At 30.7% G+C, this 21,574-nt stretch overlaps 1 long non-coding RNA gene across 1 annotated transcript; it reads left to right on the top strand.

Annotated features, from left to right (window-relative positions):
* The first annotated feature begins 12,884 nt into the window (after positions 1 to 12,884).
* On the top strand, positions 12,885 to 16,408 carry LOC143071597 (uncharacterized). Its single transcript, XR_012976922.1, has 3 exons — positions 12,885 to 13,495; positions 15,039 to 15,147; positions 15,889 to 16,408. It is a non-coding gene; the product is annotated as an uncharacterized LOC143071597 (long non-coding RNA).
* The last annotated feature ends 5,166 nt before the right edge of the window (positions 16,409 to 21,574 follow it).

The following is a 21,574-nucleotide window of genomic DNA, read 5'->3' as shown; positions in this document are numbered from 1 at the left end:
ATAAAACCTGACAAAGATACCGTAATTGATTATAAAAGTAAAATCACAAAAATACTAGACTCTGAGGAAAATTCAAAACGGAAAGTCCCTAATTAAATGACAAAATCAAAAGCTCAAACACATCAAAGGAATAGATAATAACTGGATTATTCCTAACTTGGTACAGGCGTTTTTTTATTGGAAAATGGTGGATTGAACCTGGGTTTATAGCGCTAAACCTCTCAATTGTACGACAGTCGCATAAAATTTCATTATATTGACGTAAAGATGCGTGAACAATACAAACAGATATAATGGATAAAAAATTCAACAAAGACGCACATATCAAATTTAACAATGTCATTCAATGCAGCATTTATGTCACGAACATTTAACATTTCTTGCCAGTCATGCTCAAAACTTAAGTCTGAAATTCTGAATTTTTATAATCAGATAAGAAATATACCCTTAATTTCAAAGAACAAAGCTTGTGACCAAAGGTGTTTGAAGCCAAAATATACTAAAATCTAGACATCTGTATTATTCATTATGTCAACAAGAACATAATTTTGTATGTTGCTAGTCGCTTTCGTCGGCAATACAATTGAATATGTTACAAAGTTGTCACTTATTTAGACGTATACTTATCATAAAATTATTTCTGCGACTGCCTCTTACCATTCTTTTCGATAGATAATTGAGGTAATCTGCAATCAATTCAATCTTCACGTACAGCGTTAGAACTGTAGATTCTACTGACAAGGAAAGGTAAAAGTTAGCCACTGAATGCTGCATTCTGAGTACAGTCTAGGTGGTCAAGTAGTCTAGAGCGCTGAACATAGTGTAGGCGGTGTTATCTCTAAACCTCAATAGCATGAGTTCAAATCACGTCGAGGGAAGAACAAAACATTGCTTCCGCAAATGTACCGATTTAAAATTGTTGTACTAATATTTTGAGTAATTATGAATATAATATGTGTTTCATTTGTGTTTTACCTTCAATGGTTATCCAATGATTCTGTCGTAGAGTTGTCGCTTGTTTGGACGAACTTATCATATATAAATCATCTACAGGAAACCTCAAAGACTGACAAAACATAGTAGTACTCTTTTAAAGCCCAATCGTTTGGAATGTTCATAGAATACTTAGTAGCAATTGTTTAAATTGCATAACCTTTTGTAGAAAGGGGTAATCGATTCCGACAATCTTTGGGTATTTTCACATTGGATCTAGAAGGACCATCAGCAGACTACATTTCAAGGCAAAAGAGATTAATTAATTGATTGATAAATGGTGACGTCAAGTTGTTAATATGTCATGTATGTCATGGACGACGACAAAGGAGAAATGAGAAGCTACTGTTAAGTTAATATCAGTTCTGCTTTCTAAACAGAAAATTTATTCACTGTAATTATGTCGTTATACAGCCAATTTGTCAAAAAACAAAACAAATCCTATTCAAGATAATCTAATAGTGAATGAAAAATAATGCTTTAAAAATAAGGTGCGCCCGAAGCGCGTTTGAAATACGTTAATCAAGAATGCTTCAAGTCCAAACATTCGTGTGGCTCGGTATTTAGTTTACTATGTTTTTGTTTTTACAATGTATACTGTTGTTTTTCTTTTGTTGTTTTTCATTCTTTTGTCCTGGCATTATCAGTATGTTTTCGACTGATGAGTTTTTGTCCTGGCATTGTCAGGTAGTTTTCGACTGATGAGTTTTTTGTCCTGGCATTGTCAGGTAGTTTTCGACTGATGAGTTTTTTGTCCTGGCATTATCAGTATGTTTTTGACTGATGAGTTTGAATCTTTGGTATCATTTGCATCTCTATTGAAAACCAACATTGTTTAGATACACGAATATTCAATGACAAGCTAAATACATACTTGATGTCATATTATCTCACGTAATCAATACGATAATAAGATGGCTTTAACACATAGGTAAGTTATATCCACTGGACCAACTTATATTTAATTTCGATTACTATAAATCTATCGCAGTTGTATAGAATTAGATGCGTCTAATATATAGTAAATTGGATTGGTCGGAAGAATTGGAAACTAAATAAAAATTAAAGGTCTGATTTTCCCCTCTTTTTTTTTTACTTTTTCAATCTTTTTTAAGGTAGCACAATACAAAGATTTTTCATCCCCAATCAGACATCTTTAAACTGATGTAATTCCACTCATCTTTCTTTAAATTTTATAAATGAGGTACCAAAAGAAAGAAGAAGGATTAATCTTTCAAATTGTGATAATTTCATTATGACATAATTATTACATAATTAATTGTTATGTAATTAGTTGCCATATTGTGATGTCCATACTTGAATGAATTTAGCTTCTTTGTTATTCATAGCATCCCAAAATACTTTATAGATTCTTGTACAACACAGCTTGACCTCCAAAACTGTGTCTCAGATTTTTCCTATTGTATTTCATTCTCTCATAAATCTTCAATGAAGTTTGCAACATCAATTTATAAGAGACCACTAAATTCAATTGGGTATAAAATTTGTTCTATTGATGTTTTTAGAAATCTGAGACACAGTTTTGGAGGTCAAGCTGTGTTGTACAAGAATCTATAATATATTTTGGGATGCTATAAAGAATAAAGACGCTAAATTCATTAAAGTGTGGACATTACAATATAGCAACTAATTACATAATGATTAATTATGTAATAATTATATCATAATGAAATTATCACAATTTGAAAGATTAATCTTTCTTCTTTCTTTTGGTACCTCATTTATAAAATATAAAGAAAGATGAAATGAATTACATCAGTTTAAAGTTGTCTGATTGGGAGTGAAAAAAACTTTGTATTGTGCTACCTTAAGGGGGCGGTTTTGTTATTATCACTATGTCATATTGGCCTGGCAGCTGTAATTGGGTTTAATATTAATATACAATCAGAATACAGTCATGAGTAATTAATAAATATATTAAAGCGAGATCTATAATGATATTGCTAAGGCGATTGACCGCATTTGTTGGTTTTCTTAACAAAGTAATTTTTCAGATGATCCCTAAAAACCATTTTTTAATGTTGGACAAAAGAAAATTATACGTTTATCGATTCTTTCGTTGTGATAATTTTTTGAATTTCAAAATATATTCGGGGAAAGTGGATTGCAAGATAAAACGAGTTGCATTCGTATGTACTGTTTGTATAGTATTGTATACAACGAGTACGAAGTGTGTTGTACTGTATCCAGAATGGTGTTATCATAACACAAAAGGTCTTATCATTTTGATCTCCGAGAAAATCTCGCCTCATTATCAGATTTGGGACGTCAGCATAGTTCCCCTCTGTATCAAAATTGACTGAGAGTTATCAAAGAAGTTACAATGGTCCGACGAGCATTTTCCCATTTTAAAGGCTGTTTCTACTCTTTGGTCGGGTTGTCTTTTTGACACATTCCCAATATCCATTCTCAACATCTTTTTTAGAAATTAAAATCAAAACTGTCAACATATTATACGTAGTTTAAGTCTTTTTGCATGCCGGGAGTGAAATTAATCTCATTTAAGTCTTGTTCGTTAACCACCTAATAACTCGATTTAAAGCGCATCGACGACTTTTGGTGTAGCTATTAACCAACGAAAAATAAGAAATAGCCATGAAACTTTTAAAATAAGTTTGTAGGATTTATGTGACTGTGGATTTTTTATACAAATTTTAGTAATAAGAGTAAATCATACAATAAAACATTTTTATGATTTTTTTTCTACAAATACTTTTAACAAACATATGAAACTGACAGGATCGATAGTGTATTAAAAATACATGTTTGTATTCTGACCTTTTTACTTCATACCAGCAAACATTTTCACTTGCTTGTACTGTGGAAATAAAATGTGTATAGTTTTGTGTCACTTAGTGAATGTTGAATGCGTAGTTAAACTGAAGATAATTTAAAGATTAGCATTATGTAATTCTAATCTTTTGATCCTCGTTCAGTGAAATCTAGGCGTCACGGTTCACAATTTCAGGTATGAACAACATTTCGTATGAATGATAAACGGGAGTAAGTGCTAATTTTAGACAAAGAAATGCAAAGAACTAATTTAAAACAGCCTTCTAAACACGAGTGTATGAACTAAAAATTGTACTATTTTAAATTAAAATCGGCAACCTTTAATATTTCAAATAGATAATTAACAATTGAAATTATATAATTAAGTCCATTCAAAGCAATCTTTAATTACCTTTTTAGGAATTAATGTTCTCATCAAAATATTTTAAATCTCACAACGCATTAGTACTTCAGCTATTTGAAAAAAAAGATGTTTTAAAAAATTGACAGGAAATTTAAAGATCTTCTTGGAATGGAATCAAAAAATTCAGTTATTTGAAAAAAAAGTTGTTTTAAAAAATTGACAGGAAATTTAAGGATCTTCTTGGAATGGAATCGAAAAATTACGAACAGATATTCTTTTCAAGTGTGAAAAATATCAACAAAATGTTTACATCGGGATTGTCCTTATTAAAATAGTCTTCGTCTCACAACGTATAATACTTTAGCTATTTGACCAACGATGTTTAAAAAAAAAGACAGAGCGAATTTAATGTCATCTTTCCCTATTTTTGAATGTAATTATGAGTCTGGTTTTTTATGGGAAGAATACCCCTAAAGCGGACAAGCAGTTTATTCTTTAAATTTCTGTCATTGAATATCAAGAAAGAAAATAAATCCCGAAATTAATTGAAAACTTTGATAGTTCACGGTAGGTATAGTGTCCGGCTAGGATGTGGTTTTTCGAGTGATTTGGTCCATTTTTGTCGAGTGTAGTTCGGGCTTTTTCGAGTGATAAAACATGCGATAAGTTCAGTTAACAGATATTTCATAATTATAACAGTTTTTAACATTACTACCCATCTTATATTAAATAGATATATGTTTTGAAGCTGAATGTCCTTGTTGTTAGTAACAACATCAGTGTTTGTCATTGTCCGGTTTTTTTCGAGAGCAACTGCGAAATCGTCCGGGTTTTTAGACATATGGTCCGGTTTTTTACAGAAAATTTGAAGGTGTTTTAGACTTTAAAAATTGCTTTTTTCTAGTTAATAATTGTAATTAAGTAAAGGACAATATCATATATTCCTCATAAGTCATTTAAAAAAACATCAAAATAAATTTTTTTTTCTTCAATTAAATGCAAATATTCTGTTCGGAGAGCGTTTTACAACTACTTTCCAGTGTTCAATTAGAAATAACTTGCGCCTTTACAAAACGGTGTCTAGAACATCATGCAGGGAACTCATCTTCATTTTAACTTCATTTCATGATACTTTTGATTTTACAGTTAATAATATTTTGTTTGTGGTGAACTCCAGAGATAAATAAAAGAAACATATTAATGAAAAAAAAAATAAAAAATGCATATACTTAATCCAGCCCATTTTTATTACCATTGAACACAAAATTTGAATAGAATTTCAGATAAAATAAACAATGATTTGAAAAGTTCATTAGCCTTAATGTGATCCCTTAGCAATGATAGACAAATACAAAATGTGTATAATATATGCTATCACCAGCTAGATTGTCCAGTGCTTCGAACCACACCTGGAACAACATTGTGATGTCTTGATTAATATTCATATTTTCCATTTTTTAGACACTTATCTTTTATTGAAAGGAAACTATCATGGTGTTTTATTGCCGTATGACCAATTTTATATTGCATAATCAGACTCCTCCTCACAGTTGCAGCATTTTGTCATTTTCGGTTTCTATTTTTCTTAAACAATAAAATAAATATTACAAGATACAAGACAAATAGATAATGAAATATCTAAGATGTATACTCTTTTAAGATCAAACATACATACCATCTTATACAATATATGTATGTACGTCTCAATTCGTATTGTCTATGCTTATGTTCCGGACCATATGAGTATTAAGACCATACTTGTATGGTCACGACCATATGCGTATATTCATATGGTCAAACTGTAAGCGTATGGTCGGACCATATGATAGATATAGGAAAATGTGGTATGAGTGCCAATGAGACAACTCTCCATCCAAATAACAATTTATAAAAGTAAACCATTATAGGGTAAGGTACGGCCTTCAACACGGGGCCTTGGCTCACACCGAGCAACAAGCTATAAAAAAAACCCAAAATAACTGGTGAAAAACCATTCCAACGAGAAAACTAACGGTTAAGGGGTGGGTAGAAAAAAGGAAAATTTTAAACGACAGATATATTTATGTTACTTGGCGAAAAAAGTAATAAAGTGGCGAAAACTATATGGTTTAGGCGAAAGAGGTGGCGAAAAAAAATAGTTGCCCAAAGGGAAACCCAATTTGGGACCATATAGGTATACATGTACATAAGAAACGATTCAATAATACAATAAACTTATCTATAACAATGACGGTTACATGAAATGTATTAATTTTATAGTTCAAAGGCTACCAAAAACAGCACAAGTTACAAGGTGAAACCCATTGTCTTTCAATTATTTGTCTTAATATGGGTGTATCGGTTTTTTGTCCGTCTCTACAGGGATGACTATACAAATTATCAGACTCATCTCGGTCGTAGCTGATTTCACGTGACTTTATAACAAGAATAGAAAGTCCCTGGTATCTAGTATCAATTATTAGACTCTTTATCATATCGACATTTGTTTGTCAGTTAGTAAAACAGTTGAACTCTTGTTTAACAGTAAATTAAGACATTTTTGGAAGTTATCGACATTTGATACACCATGTGCCTTGAAAGTACTTAATTTTATAGTTTTTAAACGTAAATACATAACATATTTAGCTTTAAGAAATGTGTATAGTCACTCGATAAAAAAAGGACACACTCGAAAAAGCCCGGACTGCACTCTAAAAAACCCGGACATGAAAAACGGAATTTAGTCTCAAAATGTCGTTTTCAATGCAATAACAATAGTTTTGGTAAAGTGTCTGTTTATCTACGGATATATAGATTACATGTATGCATACTTGTCGACATTTGCATTGGTATGTGTAAAAAAAATGGCTTTATTCGGTATTTTGGAATAAAAGCATTTTAAGGCTTAATTTAACTATTTAAACGAAAAGCAATGTCAGAATGATTCTATCTTTATATCTCAAATACTAACATATAATGTATAACTTGTATATCAAACTCAAGCTTCTTTATCACGTCTTGTTATAAAAGAAGTCTGTTTGTTTACATTTTTGATCATATTCACTCGAAAAAAAAGTGGTCACACTCGAAAAAGCCCGATCAAATCACTCGAAAAAGCACGATTCTAGCCGGACACTATACCTACCGTGTACTTTTCCTGGAAAAAATTCACATCCTTTGGGATTATTAAGTGTACGTCCAGTTGAATATATATGTAAGACTCAGATCGACGTCCAGTCTCTAATCGACGTCCGCTCATCAAATCGACGTCCAAATGTGACGTCACAATAAAATAACATTCCAAATCGACGGCCTATTTTAAACCTGCCTAATCGACGTCCATTTTTTATGGCATTTTCTAATCGACGTCCGATTTTGAGCTTCTCTAATCAACGTCCGTTTTGGACACAAAATACAAAACTAAACTGAACCGAAAGCAGCTGAAACATTTAGACCGAAGTCCTTTAAACATATCATATTATCTGAGAGTGAGACAAATAAGATCTAGCAGAAAAACTAAGTCCAGTTATAAGTAAAATACGGAATAAATGAGAAATGTGTGTTTTTTTTAAATTATTATACTAGACTAAGTATGTAAACAGGTTGTGATTTCTATTTTACAAAGATTGGTATGATTTTCAAAGGGACAACTATACACCAGAGTTCAAATAAAATGGATGTGAGCAATTATAAACCATACGGCTTTCAACAATGATAAAAACCCATACCTCAAAGGCTATAAAAGGCCACGACATAAATAATGTAAACAATTCAAATAAGAAAATTAACGGTATATATTAAAAACAATTCCGAAAAACAAATCTGACAGATATAAACCATCGAAAACCAATGTACTGCAGGCCCATACAGAATATGCCGGGGGTTACACATGTGTGTGAGCACTTGACCTAGAACAGTGGTGTAAAAGCATAACATAAAAACAAAATGCCAATTATCTTGCGTTAACATTTTCACTCCTGGTGCAAAACACAGAAATTTGTTAAAATAAAAACCCGAATTATAATACTGTCAAAACACTTGGCCGTGCTTCTTTTGTCTATTGATGAAGACTGAATAAAGCTCCTAGATGTCGTTTGGTTGTTATTTGTCGCTGGGTTGCATTACTAATTGCCTACATTTACATGCATGTAATTTATTATTATGAAAAGTTATGCAAAAGCTCCTTGGTGTGGATCAATTGGATTAACTTTTTATCAAGATAAACTTTAATATGCATGATACTTATTTTGGATTGAAAAATAAATTAAGTATATGTATAAGTGTAAACAATTGATATAAAAAAGATGATGTGGTATTATTGCCAATGATACAACTCTTCACAACTATAGGTCACCATACGGCCTTCAACAATGCGCAAAGCCCATATCGCATAGTCAACTATAAAAGGCCCCGAAATGACAGTGTAAAACAATTCAAACAAAAAAACTAATAAAAGCCTTATCTGTGACCAATAATGTATTATTTATTGATATTGGACATTGATTTAAGACGACAACAATCAATCGGGCGTAGTTTTGGCAAGTATTGCCGTCTCATTGGACGTAAATAAGAGTATCAAAATATTGGACGTCAATTTGAGAATGTTAAGTCAGATTTGGACGTCGATTTGAGGAACGGACGTCGATTAGAGGCCGGACGTCGATCTGAGTCTAACATATATTACATGCATGTCGGAATAATTGTGGTGATGACGAATTTCTTCCTTTATTCGAGAACAATCTAATTGATATATAAATCTGTCATTTTACTATGTTCATAACTTCGATGAACCAAATCAAGTTATATATCGACCTGTATTTAAATCAAATTGGTTCTCTTCTTCTTTTTTAGATATACAATAGTCTATCGACATTCGATGATTACATACTGTTGGCATGCGTGGACTTGTCTATTTGCAAAACTGTTACCCCAATTTACACAAAATGTATGTTTCTTTCTTATTGTTATATTTTAAATTGCGCTATAGTTCCGTAACTTTCTATCCAGGAGTATAAACGAATGGTCGACAAGATCGTACATTTTGTTTTAAATCAATATTTCTGGTATGTTCCAATCTGTCCTTCACTATTGACAACGAGTATATATTACATTTTCCCAAATTTACCCTTGAAAAAAATATGTAAATAGATTTTTATTTCATCAAATCGTTTTTTCTATTATTTATATTTTTAAATAATATTCTTTACACCGGAAATGTTATTCATAAACAAGCGTATAAGTTTAGTAATGACTAGTATACTATATCACTTTCGGACACGCAAGACAGAGATGTATATTATACACCTGATAGTTCAAAATGGAAAGTTATAAGCTATCGGCCGTGTACACTGATCAATACCCTCAGAAGTGAAACGATGCATTAACTTGCAAGCCCGACAGAAAAACGAATGAATACCTGAACGTGTCACCTCACACCCCTCACAATACATTTGGGAGTAATACCTTTAGCCATGCTGTTGATCAGATGAGGGAAGATCCGAATTTATTAGATAAAGTTTATTACATAAAAGAATTACGAACAAATTAGATTTTCAAAAACAATTTTCACGGAACACTTATTTATGATTTGAACTTTGACTTTCTAACTAATTCAAATATTAACAGTTTAAAAATAACAGACCATGGTTATTTAAAAAAAATAAGAACATTTTCCGTATCAAGTTAGTTAGTCGGATAAAACAACCGTACGATCGACAAGATATCGACACACAATTACGACTACATCAGGTTATTGCAGTTTTGGTCCTTTGTGGTTTATAGACATATCGTGGTTTCTTATCGGAGAAGATGACAAAATGGCGGAACGCAGAGAATTGATACTCTAAATTTAAAATCGATGGTGATCTCTTATCTAGCAGAATAAAACTTAAATATCTACGAGCATTTTTATACAGAATGGACATAATGTCAATTTTTGTTTTTTTTTTGCAAAGTTTACCTTTAACGTTCTACAAAAAATATGAAGATCTCGTATCATCGTCAATGAGACAACTCTCTACCAAATATCAACAGTGAAGACGAAACTCCACGTTCCACAGATGCTCCTAAATAAGTGTATAGGTATAGGTTGTTTATGTTACTTTTATTTTTTTATCAGCAGGTTATGCCAAGAGTGGGAAGCTCAGATGATCGAACATAGAATAGGTACTAAGTGGAAAGGGAATAATAAAAAGAAACTGCAGGAATTTCGGTATCGTCATAAATCTTTCTGATTCCTCGAAACCATAATAAGACCCTTATTAACAGTTATGACCATTGGAACTACATGTATGAAGACATTTCTACTCTAAACAAACAAATTCACAGGCAAAACAAAGGACTGTTATATGTTCGACCTGTTAGTCATATGCGTTTTGTTTAAATATTCTTTTTCACTTTTTTGGTCTTTTGGAAAATGTTGTTTGTGCTGTTTTTGACCCTTCTACAACGAAATTTGTAACATGTAACATGCACACGTATAAAAATTGCGGTTTTTATCCAACGCAATCATAGGTTTGAACGTAGTTTTCAATTTAGACTCGTTTATATTTTTTCGTTTGGGCTTGTATCATATTTTCCCTCCGGTTTATATGATCCGTTCATCCTATATTGACTCTTAAAATTCAAGAGTATCTAAAATGAGGGTACTTTTTATATGGCCTTCCAAATACCGTTTCGATCCCTAACATCACTGAAGAGACATTATTGTCGAAATCCGGATCTGGTGTACTAAAAAAATATTGACACCGTATGTTTGTGGCATAACATCGTGCCCACAAGTTAATTTTTTTTTCTGTTTAGTATTAAATTTATATTAAGATCCATTTTGTTACAGCTTGTGATCAGTTTTATTTGGCAATCGACAATGGCAGTCGGCAGGGTTAAAGAACATCAGTTGTTCGACCTGTTAGTCAAATGCGTTTTGTTTAAATATTCTTTTTCAATTTTTTGGTCTTTTGGAAAATGTTGTTTGTGCTGTTTTAGACCCTTCTACAACGAAATTTGTTTTACATGCACACGTATAAAAATTGCGGTTTTTATCCAACGCAATCATAGGTTTGAACGTAGTTTTCAATTTAGACTCGTATATATATATATATATATATATATATATATACAAACAAGTCTAAACAAGTGACAAACCATACAATATATATGCCCACTGGATCTCAGAGTGATAGAGATACATGGTTAATACAAATATTTATATAAGTCTGAAAATTACTCCAAACAGTGTTAGAGTTAGATTTTCTACTGACAATTTTTTGTTCGTCCCTCAGCGGGATTCGAACTCACACCTTTGATACACTACAGCACCAATCGCTTAGCCTCATGTCCAGCGCTCTAGACCACTCGACCACATCCGCTATATTAAAATATAACTTCAATAGTCGTAGTGTTACCTTGTCACGGAAGGCTAATCTAGAGATAGACATGAGACACGTGTTTATTAAGCGTGTGTAGATGTTATATTATTATTTTTATACACAATGTATTTTTCATTTGTCAGTAATCTTACTCAACAATTTTTATATATCATATGGGATCATGATGCATTTCATTATTCAGTCACTAGAAATAAGTATATCATACAAACAAGTCTAAACAAGTGACAAACCATACAATATATATGCCCACTGGATCTCAGAGTGATAGAGATACATGGTTAATACAAATATTTATATAACAAGTCTAAAAGGGTACAACATCACCAAAAACGAACAATATGTTAGATATTTCGGATAACAGATATCCTTCCTCGGTAATAGCACGATGACATATGAATCATGTCAATTCAAATTAAGACTCTATCAAAATCTTGAAATTAATACAATTTAAGCGAACGCTTGAACAATGTTAAAATTTCCAAACACGGCGCAAAGACTACAGAGATATGCCAAAATAAAAATAGTTATTTACGATGTGAACTGGCACAACTCTAAATTCCCAAAGGTGGTAATAGTTGAGATGTTAAACAACTGCGTGGGAATACAGTCCCAAAAAACATTCCTGAACGATCTACGCTGGTATAATATTTAAAATATGACAACGGTAGAAAAATTGCAACAGAGACTGCGTATTTAAACATTCCAAATATATAGTAATTTTGTTAATAAGAAAAATGAGTAATAATTTTTTACTAATGTTAAGTAATAGAACGTGGCTGTGTATTTACACATCCCTGCCAACTGTTATATATATATATACACAACAAATGTTCAGTTATATCTGACTAGATAAAGGAGTATAGTCAAAATCGTTAATCTTTATTTTCGCATCATCTATATCCAAACCTAAAAAGAGGTAAAGTCATTTTTTCAGATATTATCCTGTGATAGTTACATGTACACATGTAACTAGTAGCTAATCAAATACTATATAGTCACTGTAATGCAGTTTAGTGACTATCATTTGGCACATATAGTAAACATTCTGACAATATACTGAACAAACCTTAAGAGGCAATGCCAGAGAAAACCAGGCAGATCTTAGAAATTTTGTTCAACAACCTTTTTGAGATAAATGTGTTTTTGTATTGTATCCACCTTGTTTTGTTGGGAAATGACATTTTTAAAAGTCATATTGGGTTATTATGTATAAAAAAATGACTTTGATTTTACAGTAAATTTGACTGCTTATATAGGGAAATAGGGGTATTAATTTCTCAACAAAAACAGCCTACAATATAATGATTGATATATATATTCTTAAAGATGACCATGAATACAGCAGGAAATGATAATAACATCTCTGGTATCTGTTGATATGTAAATGTTCTAATGCAGTAAACTGTTGGGAAACAGCAGTTTGTTTTCGACTTTTTGGTGTTTAGACATACCAAAAGTGATGCTCTTCAATTTAAAAACCGATAAAGGTTGTAATCAGCTGTGTGGTAAAATGAACTTCTGTTGTATATTTTTATACATAATTGACCATTTTGTAACGATTTAACAAAAGTATATAACTTTGTGGTGTTGGGAAACTTATTTCCCTCATCAAGAGATTGTTGCATACATGTACGGGTGATCTATTTCTAGACACATTGGTTTAATAAGGGCAGTTACAAATTCTGTACGGGAATGAGGATTATTTATAAGACTGAAATTATTGTATTATTTGCTGGAAATGTGGAATATGAGGAATTTAAAGCCATCCGTGAGTAGTTTTGATGATTCAGCTGGAAATTATACAGTTCGCTCCCACCTCAAAACAGTACATGGTATATCATGGACACCAAAGGCAAAGAAAGATCTAAATGCCATAATTTTGGGCATCTTGAAAACTGGAAAGGCGGATCACTTTGAAGCAGATGATAGTTATAGTGTATAAAAGAATTCTTTGCGACAGTTATACCAGCTGGAACAGGTAATAGTTTAAATTATGGAAGTTTGAAATTACTTCTGGAATAAATTGATACAAAAAGGTATCAATCAAAGCTGGGACTACATTTTTGTATTATACTAGTATATAAAAGTCCCAGATCAAAGCATTCAGAAGATTAAATGAATTTTACTAAACATACTTTTCAAAATGTCTTTATTAAATTGAATTAAAATCAAATTATTGTGTGAATTTTCTAGACACATTGTTGTTTGATGCTGCTTTATTTTGAAAACTAGAATTCATTTACCAATTACAATTTTTTCCCAACTGACAATCATGAGGGCCTGTTTAATAATCTCAATAAATCCCCCCTTTCCCCCATATTTTTAGTTACAATGTGAAATTATTATCTGCAAATTTATGATCTGTGCTGAATGCAATTTAATACAATTTTATTCATCATGATATAGAATAAAAAAAAAAACTATCAGACTCAAAAGTTACAAAAAAAAGAAGATGTGGTATGATCATGATGATTGCCAATGAGAAAATTACATGTACAACTACATGTGTCCTCCATATACACAACAGACCAGGTCACCTTATTTATTATGTTTATCATGTTTATCATTAATATGTACATGTACATACTGAGTGTCAATGATACAACTCTCCATCCAAGTCACAATTTATAAAAGAAAAGACAATCCTACAGTTATCAGGATAGTCATATATGTTTGTGTCGGATATACATGTAAACAGTAAGCTTAATTTGTTAAAAAGCAGGAGCAAATTGTTGCTTTTTAAATTATGAGAGTCAAATTTAAATTTTCTGTAATTTTGATTGCTACATACAATGTACCTATATTTTACATGACCTTATGACATATGAAAGACACATATATTGTAAAGTGGTTATTGCATATATATTTATTTAAAAAAATAAAACTTGTATATCAAATTTTAAGATAATTAGATTCTTAATCCACTATTTAGATGGGATCTTTTGGGATGGCAATACCTTTGTTTCATAAATTTGTTGTTTATTGTCCTACATCATGTTCATGTCCTTAGAAACTAAATCTAGACATATGATATACATGATACAAGGATTTCAAAGTTTTAACATTTAGTACAAAACTGAAAAAAAAAAATAAAAAAATAAATGTAGCTCATTTTGAGATCTTGTCATTAGTATTTAGATACATCATTGTACTTTTGTACATGTACATGTATGATCATGGTGAGCATATAAGGTTAATTTTACTCAAATATATCAAGTAAACGTGTAAAGTAATATAAAGTAAATCACAATTTACCTTTCTGCTCTAAAGGGTTCATTTAGATCAATTTCTGCATTAACCTGTCCATTTAAAAATAGAATTAATCATACAAAAAAGTCTTGTAACTTTGAAAGGTTGAATAAGTTTTCTATGTTTTAATGTAGTAAGATGCTAACAGATCATTATATATTTTCCACCGGTTCTTAAGATAAGAAAATAACTAATTTAATATTAAATACAATTTTCCAAATTCAATTCAAAGAATAATTGATCACCTTATAATCTGTTATTTCTTTAAACAGATAAAAGATACATCAGATGACATACTGACATGTAGAGAAGCCTTTAATTAGAGAAATGGATCAACTTGATTTTGAAGTTAACCTACTGCATTTATATGAAAATTCAAAAGTGAGTACCAGTATCTCTTAAAGTACATTTTTTACATGTTTGTCTTTATTTAGATAAAGTACCATATAAGATAAAGTATGTGGAATCTTAAATCCAGTATATATACCAGACATTACATCAGTACATACATAATGCAAATCAGAATAAGAAGGCATAACAATTGAGCTGTTAAACATTATTAGATGACCAGTGTCACCTTAATTTAGGAAAAAAATAAAACACAGATAACACATGTACACAGACAAAAAATAATGAGACCATGTACTCCAGATATGCAAGAAGGGTTTTAATCTCCCACTACAAATGTATATACTTATATATCTTTATTCTCAATAAACCATATACATAGGTATAGAGAAGACATGCAATTATGTACAATATTTACAACAAGACAGAACAAACAAAATAGTTGCTAAGACAATATATGAAGTCCATTTTAGCCAGGAGCACATACACCTGTGTTAATAATCTTTATGAATTTACATAATTTAATCAATACTAATTTGTTTTTTGAAGACATAATCTGTTTGTATTTGACAATATTTGCATTGTTTAAATAATATATGAAGTCCTGAATGTAAAATCCTCTAAAAAATTATATGAAACTTCAAATATGTGTACTTGAATACATGTATATATAATATTCAAATTCATCTTATTTAATATAATTAATTTAAAACATTTTCAAGCAAAAAACTGATGTATAAATGTATAGCTTGACTGTTCCTTTATTTTTTGCAGGTGACTGAGCTAAAAGAAAAACACACATGAAACTGTAACCAGTTTGGGACCATCAAAGTGACCAACAGAACATTTGAATACCTTTTAAGTTTTTTATGTATATGTTTGACTTTTGGTAATATTTCAGCAGTTTCTTCAGTAAATGAGAGACCTCAATGCTGAAAATGACAATTTTGATAGAGGACAATTTTAAGACTATCAACTTTATTGTTTATGAAAATTTATCTTTTAAAATTTTACTGGATGTCTAAAAGAATATTTCATTTTTTTCTGAAACTATTTAGATATTTATTATGTTTCATGTGTTATAGGCAAATATTTATATATGTCATTTATGTTTAGCAAGGGTTTATATCATGTATATGAATTAAAAAAAGATGTATATATGTGTTGTATATTAAAACAAATCTGTTAAAAGGAAAAAAAGTCAAAAGTTGTATTTTTCAAAATAATTGTGTTAATATTTCTGTGCTATTTAGAAATATGTGCACCAAAAAAGATTAAACTTTTATATAAGTATCATTGTGGTATGCCCTTGTTATTTTTTGTTTTGTGCAGTACATGCATTTGAATCTTGATCAAAGTTTAATGATTGAATCAACATGATAAACTAATTGTTATGTTAACACTGTAGCTAAGTATATGTCACATTTATTCAGGTCAAGTTATCCTTCTTATTAACAAAGGAGATTTGATATGATTGCCAATTTCACAGCTACATGTAACTATCACAATTTTCTTTACGCCATTATCATTGTGACGTATGGGAATAATTCTCTGTTGTCCTATTCTGACTTTTATACAAACCAAGTGATGAAGATAAACAAAGCTTCTATTTCCAAAGAAACTGCTATGGAACCAAATAAAAATCAGAAGATGTAGTACAATTGTAATGAGACAACTCTCCATTAAGAGACCATACAATGTAAACGTTCATAGTAATAGGTACAGCCTTCAATAAAGAAATAACCACTCTGCATATCATATTTGATTTTGCAAAAACCAAGAGCATGCTTATTTGTAAATTTTGTCACTATCAAGTATATATGTGCATGTACTAGTGTATTCATGTGGTGTCCGTCCTCTAACTAAAGTTGACCTTGGAAAAATGATTTGAAATCCTCCCCCCCCCCAAAAAAAAAAATATAAATGGACAAGATCTATGGTCATGATGGTCATGCCAGTTGGGAGTTCAGAATATATATGGTTAAGAAATGAGGATCTAATCAGTTTTGATACCACCGCAAACAATTTTTGGGATCGTATAATGGTATTATGTCGTCATCGTTGTTGTCTGAAGACACATTGGTTTCAGGACAATAACTTTAGTTTTAATGAATGGATTTCTATGAAATTTGGTAAGAAGGTTCAATACCCCAAAAGGAAGGTTAGGATAAATTTGGGGATGATGGTCCATGGAACACTACACATTGTCTTGAAGTGCTGCACACATGTGCCAAATATCAAAAGATTTTGTCACAGGGCAAACAAATCATGCTCCCGACACAAAAGTGTAAACAATAATCATCTTTTTACTTTGAGGTCAAAGGTCAAAGTACAGCAAAAATTGTATTGTAGGTATCTGTGGCATTGACTTATGATCTACATGCCAATTCAATGAGAATTTTCTTGCATCTTCCAACTAAGTACTTTCATGGTGAAAATTTGTACAAAAAAGGACAGGAAATGTATAGTGTACATTTTATGGTTGCTATGGCAACCAAACGAACAAAGTGGGGACAAGACTACAACTTTTTTTCTTTAATTTTTTTTCATCAAAAACTATCACTTAAACATAATAAATACAATAAAGATGCAAAAGTTTATGGTATTTTGTAATTTAATCGATGTAATACCATTTTGGTTTGCCAAAACATAATTTTCTCAATTTTACAATTTTCTCTATTTTTTGCATTTTTTTACTAAATTGTTTAAAAAAAAGAGTAAAAATATACCAAAAATTGTATTTTCATTTTTTTTAACCAACATATTTACTAGACTTCCATGTCAGTCGTTTAGTCATAAGTGTTGTTTTCCTCTGGTGATAGATAATTGAAAAAGGTTAGAAACTGGTTTTTCTCAAATTTTACAATTTTCTCTATTTTTGCATTTTTTTACCTTATTTTTTGAAAAAAATCAAAAAGATACCAAAAATTTTATTTTTATTATTTTTTACACCAACATAGTACTAGACTTCCATATAGGTAGTTTAGTTATAAGTGGTGTTTTCCTCTGATGATGAATAATTGAAAACAGTTGGAAACTGGCTTTTCTCAATTTTCTCAATTTTCCTTATTTTAGCATTTTTTTACCTTATTTTTTGAAAAAAATCAAAAAGATACCAAAAATTTTATTTTTATTATTTTTTACACCAACATAGTACTAGACTTCCATATAGGTAGTTTAGTCATGAGTGCTGTTTTTCTTCGATGATGGATAATTGAAAACGGTTAGAAACTGGCTTTTCTCACTATTCTCAATTTTCCTTATTTTAGCATTTTTTTACCTTATTTTTTGAAAAAAATCAAAAAGATACCAAAAATTTTATTTTTATTATTTTTTACACCAACATAGTACTAGACTTCCATATAGGTAGTTTAGTCATGAGTGCTGTTTTTCTTCGATGATGGATAATTGAAAACGGTTAGAAACTGGCTTTTCTCACTATTCTCAATTTTCCTTATTTTAGCATTTTTTTACCTTATTTTTTGAAAAAAATCAAAAAGATACCAAAAATTTTATTTTTATTATTTTTTACACCAACATAGTACTAGACTTCCATATAGGTAGTTTAGTCATAAGTGTTGTTTTTCTCCGATGATGGATCATTGAAAACGGTTAGAAACTGGCTTTTTCCCCATACATTTCAATGAAAATTAGCAGTTTGAGGGCTTATATTGAATTTCATTAAAAAAAATGTCAAATTCACAAAAAATTGAAAAAAAAAATTATATATTCCCAATCAGTATGTTATACTGAAAGGGTAAAATATATGTTTGACCAAATTAATTTTTTTTAGTTGAACAGTCCTGCCTGGTGCTCTCTGACATTGCCTCTTAATACACCCTGTAAGTGAGGTACCTTAACATTTATGAATTCACTGCAGTGAATATGTTTGAATGTATTGTATACCAGAACAAGACATAGTTGTTCATTATGTGTAGTCTATTCAGATTGGTTCAGCTAAAAATGACTGATTATGTTCAAAACTAATTTACTTGGGGTTGTTTTCCCTCCACATTTGAGTTTTCCTTTGGCGCATAACAGTACATTTCAACGTTTTTGATTTAGTGTTCAAAGATACAATTAATTCTTTGCAAGTAAATCATTCATCTGATGTTTTATATATGGTACACAGACAATTAAACTTGTTCTAGCATGTATTGTCATGGGTAAAGAACTGTACATTTGAAGATAAATGAAAAAAGTGTAAGCTTGCAGATTTCCCGTTTATCATTCTCGAAAAGAAGACACCATTTACAAAGAGAAAACACATTATGAAATCTATAGGGATTTTTGATTAAGTTAAATATAGAGGTGATAAATCAAATGGCCCTGTATGTAAACAAAAATCTAATTAAGCAAAAACAAAGAACATATTTTTGCTGCTTAGCTTAACTCAATTTACATTAATCACAATCACAATTATGCTTCGCTGAAGCACAACAGAATTTTGTACTTGTTTTAAATATGTCACATTGCACTTCATGTTCTTTAAAAACAACCTGTATCATTTCTGTCTATCTAAAAAGAGTCAGTTGAGTATATTGAATAAAGAGATCAATGGAAATCAAGAGATCGGAGAAGCGTGTCAATCAGGCAGACGACTATTTGCGTCTAATGATGTAAATGGCGGTTTGCTGGGTAAGGCCCATAGGATTTTATCTGGACAAAATACGTGTTAAGCATGTGTCAAAGGATGTAAACCCAAATGCAGTTTATACATTAGTAAGCTTTGGGGGAATACTACAATTATTGCTTGCAGTAATACTAAATAAATGTACAAATACTTTAAATACGTATACATCGTTTTGGTCTAAGTCACTATTTGAAGTATTGTTTTCACGTTAGCTTGAATAAAAACATAAGTCAATTAGCAACATTTTTTCATAGTTTTTAAAATGTGGTGCAGTTAAATTGCAGATTTTGGATAGTTTCTGTTAACGTTCATTTATTCATTTTGTTTCATTGACTAGATACGATAGACAGTCACATAGTGCAAAGACGTCTAACTGCGTTTGGGAAAATAGTAAAATCACAAAATACTGAACTCCAATTAAAATTCAAAACAGAAAGTCTGCGGAACTGTTTGTTGGCGTTTACGTGTATTTTATTATTTCTTGCATTAGATTGCAGTCTTACTGTTGATTCCCCATACTTTTTCATAATCATAAAAAAATAAATGAAAACAAAAATGCCAAACTCAAAGGTTAATTAAAAAAAAAGAGAGTTCATTAAAACCTGACAAAGATACCGAAATTGGTTTGAAAAAACATCACAAAAATACTGAACCACGAGGAAAGTTCGAAACGGAAAGTCCCTTACCGAATGGCAAAATCAAAAGTTCAAACAAATCAAACGAATGAATAACAACTGACGTTTTCCTGACTTGGTACAGGCGTAAACCTCACACTTGTCCGACAGGCGCATCAAATCAAGTATATTGACAACGATGTGTGAACAAAACAAACAGACATAATGGGTTAAAAATGAAGGATACAGCAGTCAACATTGTGTTATAATCTTAATCACAATAAAGCAAACAAATATTTAACAAAGAAGCTCATATCAAATTTAACAATCTCAGTCAATGCAACATTTGTGTCATGACAATTTACCATTTCTTGTCAGTCATGCTCAAAACTATAAACTGAAATTCTAAATTTTTATAATCAGATAAGAAATAATTCTTAATTCCAAAGGACCAACAAACAAGCTATGGGTTAGACTTGCACCGTAAACATAATATTTTTTAAATGAAATTTACAGCTTTTTGGAAGTGGGAAAACGCAATTAAAAGATAACATTTTGTTTAAGTCCATATCACAGTTGTTCAAAACAAACTATTTGAACGATTTATATTTAGAATGAGCATCAACTAAAGGTTACTAAAACTATCCCTGAAACTTGTTCTGGCATGTTTTTGATGTACTCGTTCTATTCAGCATCCCCAATATGAGGCCACCACACAGAATAATATATATATAAACTTTATCGTTAATGTTTCGTCTTGTGCTTTAATCTGCATTTAATCCTACTTTTCACTTGTTAAACTGAAATGACAATCATAACGCCAAACATAAAAACACAACCCATTTTGATAAAAAGACAATGATAGATTTTAGTGAATAATGCTGTAGATCATGACGAGAGTATATAAAATTTAGGTCTTAGGTGTTAAATTATGCGTTTTGGTATTTTGACATTTTGTTTACATGAAAGTCATTTTGATTGAGTACCTTCAAACATTACCACTGTGTATCATCGCCACCGGAAATTGGGTACTAACGAAGCGGAGAGAAATAGAAAAAAAAGTAAACAAGTTAAGAATTCATTCAATTTAAAGCATTTCCACTCATTTGATGAGGGTGCCGCTTAAGAAATGATTTTCTGATATATAATTCTTTAAATTATTCGGCCGATAAGTACAAAATTAATACAAGATTTTGTGTAATACTCCAAAACT

The sequence above is a fragment of the Mytilus galloprovincialis genome, chromosome 4 (assembly GCF_965363235.1).
Source record: "Mytilus galloprovincialis chromosome 4, xbMytGall1.hap1.1, whole genome shotgun sequence".
Classification (NCBI taxonomy): Eukaryota; Metazoa; Mollusca; class Bivalvia; order Mytilida; family Mytilidae; genus Mytilus; species Mytilus galloprovincialis.
This window is presented reverse-complemented; position numbering and strand designations above follow the sequence as displayed.